Genomic DNA, 3,736 nt, shown 5'->3' with positions numbered 1-3,736 from the left:
GGAATGACCATAGCGAAAAATGAAGTCACTCCTCTTAACTCTTTTATTTCTCAGATACACACACACACACACACACACACACACACACACACACCTGTGCAACTCTATATGAAATTAACTCTGAGTAAAATACAAAGTAAGACAAGTGTGTCCCTTGCCTTTTTCAGCACTAAAGATCCTAAAATTCACCAAGAGGCCAACCAGATCAGGGCTACCTTCGGGTAAGTAGAAAATGAATGGCAACCTAATTCATGGTAATATTGATATTTACCCTTTCTTAAATACTTATTTTGTTTTTGTAATAAGATTCCTTTTATAGAATGGCTGATTTTATAATTTCTAACACACAGATAAATTATAATGATAGAGGGCTGGCTGGTTAGCTCAGTTGGTTAGATCACAGCGTTACAACACCAAGGTCAAGGGTTTGGATCACGTTACCAGCCAGCTGCCAAAAAAATATATATATAATGAAAGAAATTTTATGTTCAAATCCTTTCCAAGATTAAGTACTTCTCAAAGATCAAAAAGTATGAGAATAAAAATAAAATAACATTCTGAATTACTTTCTAGAAACTGAACAAAAATATGAAGACTAAAAAGGAAAATATAGAAAGACCATAATCCCTACTAAGCTACATATGACAATATGAGGAAATTTTACTAAATATGGTGAAGTCGACCCTCATTGAAGAGTGTCACTACAGGCCAACTCACAGTACCTTTTTGTGAGGATACTAGAAAGCTCAAAGCTAGAGGCAATGGTGGCCTATAGAGATGTGTGAATCTTGTTTGGAGATGACAGTGTGTGTGTATATGTATGTACACCTAATTTTCATTTAGATACTGGAAGTGCACCAAAACTCCCAGCATCAATTGAGACAAAGTCACCCTGTGGGCCTGGAAAAGACAATAGATAAAACCACAACCAATTGGAGAAACTGCCATTTAGTCAGGAATTGCAGTAAGCATAAAAAAAAAAAAAAAGTAATAGAAGACAAAGACATAATAACATCACCAAGGAAAAACACAAGTTAAAAAGGAAAATAGGACCGGCCCCTGGCGCACTCAGGAGAGTGTGGCGCTGGGAGCACAGCGATGCTCCCACCGTGGGTTTGGATCCTATATAGGACTGGCTGGTGTGCTTACTGACTGAGCGCAGTGTGGGCGACACCAAGCCAAGGGTTGCAATCCCCTTACCAGTCACGAAAAAGACACACACACACAAAAAAGGAAAATCAATCAATCAATCAATCAATCAATCAATCAATTAATTAATTTTAAAAGTCTTGGTAGTCCCCCACTCCCTCTCCCACTGTAGTGGTGGGGTGGGAATGTCTCAAAGTGTCCAACCTCTCAGCCCAAACTTTGGAGTCCTTGTCCCTTCCACTGTCCAGTTCCAGACATCAGTGAGGGTACCATTCTTCACCCACCATTGCTATAATCAGCTCTAATCAATGGGTGTCTAGTAAGGAGAGAAACAAAAACTCAGCTAGTGCAAGCTCCAAGCCCTCATGGTGCCCCACCTGCCTAGGCCTCCAGGAAGGGAGCACAGCAGTTTGGAGGCAGCTGTGGCCAGCCACTGGCTGGGGGGCCCTGGGTTGACAGCAGTTCTTTACTCCTGCCCCACGTCACACGCTGGCTCCGCTCCCTGGTGAGTTCTGGATAAAACAGCTGTGGGGCTGATGCTGAACTGACACAGTCACATTGCTGCTTCCACACAGAGCTGTGGTCCCAAGGGCTGGGGCATGCTTGCAGACTCAGGCCAGCCCCCTCAAGGCTCTGCCTATGGGGTCTGCTCTATCAATGGTTCATTTCATTCCCAGCGTACCAACCTTCAGCAGTGATAACTCTGGCTCTAGCGATGGAGAGCCGCGGGGAACTTGCTAGGTCTCAGTGCAGTGTGGGCCAATTGTGACCATCCAAGTAGGGCTGCTGCCAAGTCACCACACATAAGAGAGCACTTAAAGGTTAATGGAAAGAATCCCATTATCTTTTAATTCTATTTTCCCACAAACTTTTTGAACTATCCTGTACACAGTAAGAAGGAAGTGAGTTCCCACAACAGCCCTGTGACTGGGATCTGTATGACTCTGGGCTGTGAGGTCTTTGCCCTCACAGAACTTTTGGGCATATACCTAGGCTAGCAGCTGGGGGTCCCCTAGAGTCCTGCTGAGCCTTCTATGCTGTTCACAAGCAGTCCCACGTGTGTGAGTTACTGGCTTTGTATAAGACTGGGGAACTGATCCCCAAAGATAAGCCACCTCCTGCCTTGGAGACATCTAATGATCTTGGAGACAACTGAAGCTGATGATCTTATGTGTCACCCAGCTCTGAAGTTTAACAGCCAGCACCCCTTTAATGCAGACCCCCCACTGAGCTGCTGATGGAAAACTCTATCACACCCAACCCCATCTTCTTCACTTAGAGCCATTTGCCTGGACCCAGACATCTATTGCCTATACATAGTAGGTGCACCTGGGGGTCAGTTGCTGTCCTTGTCCCCAGAGTTCCACATGCACAAGATCACAATCATTCTGAAGTGTGCCGCCATCTGATGCTCTGAGATGACTCACGTCAAAGAAGTAGAAGTGGAGGTCCAGGGCCATCAGCCTGGCTGGGCTGGGGCATGGCTCTGTGATGTGTTAAGCCAGGCTGGTCACCAGCTCTGTGGTGAAACTGAGGCCCACATCTGTTTTGAGGGACTGGACTCATATCCCACTGGGACTGCCAGCAGACCATCCATCTCTCTGGCTCAAGCCATGGACCCTGAAGCTGAAGCCATGGTGGTGCATGAGCTGAATGGGCAGCCTCTGCCTTGTGACCATGGCTTTCCTGTGAGGGTGACAGTTCCTGGTATGGTGGATGTCATATCAAATGGCTGGGCAAAGTGTATGTGGAGCCTGAGAAAACTTACTGCCACTGGTAACCATGGGATTACAAAGACTTCTCTCCATCTGTGGACTGGGGCACTATAGATTTTGACTCAGTTACAAATATTCAGAAAACTTCTGTTAACTTGGCCATCACAGAGAAAGCCCCTGAATAGGGAGACTGTAGAATCAGGGGAGGTGACTGTCAAGGGATATACATGGAGTGTTGGTGGCGGGGCTGTTTTCTGTGTGGATATGTCTCTGGATAGGGGCACAACCTGGCAGGCAGCTGAGGTGAATGGAGAGGGACAGTGCCCCAGGAAGGCCTGGGCCTGGCAACTACAATGGCTGCAAGCCCCTGTGCCAGCTGGGCAAAGTAACCGAACATTGTTTGTAGGAATATGGATGACAGATACAATGTGTTGCCAGATGCTGTGGCCCCGATCCGGAGCCTGGGAGGTGTGCTCAGCAATTCCTGGCATTATGCCCATGTGACCCCATAAGAACAGGGAAAGGAGTCATCTGTGCCCCAGAACCACCTTCTCAAATGCTTTCCCAATCCATCCTTTGGCCTCATTGCCACAGAAAAGCCTTTCCTACCTCTCCACGACTCAGATCACAATCCTGTACTGGGCATTCCACACCCAGGCACCCTCCCTCCTAAGTTACTTACCCCTCCTGGCCTCTGACCCTGTGCCGGGAGGTGAGAGCTCTTGGAACAAGGGGATAGAAGTAAGAAAAGTAATTTTGGGAACAAACATTTGTCTTTTCTCTTTCTACCCCACCTCCATTTCTAATGCCTGTCACTACCAAAGCCTTATTTGGCTTTTCTTTTTGGATTCTGCAGACAATATGTGTGATGT

The 3,736-nt window shown here is 46.6% G+C and overlaps 1 pseudogene; it reads left to right on the top strand.

Annotated features, from left to right (window-relative positions):
• The window catches only part of LOC103581252, a 6,028-nt pseudogene extending 2,652 nt beyond the window's left edge, over nucleotides 1–3,376 (top strand).
• Nucleotides 3,377–3,736: the final 360 nt, after the last annotated feature.

Source organism: Galeopterus variegatus, unplaced genomic scaffold (assembly GCF_000696425.1).
Source record: "Galeopterus variegatus unplaced genomic scaffold, G_variegatus-3.0.2 Scaffold12661, whole genome shotgun sequence".
NCBI lineage: Eukaryota > Metazoa > Chordata > Mammalia > Dermoptera > Cynocephalidae > Galeopterus > Galeopterus variegatus.
Note: the sequence above shows the minus strand (reverse complement) of the source record. Positions and strands in the feature narration are given on the sequence as shown.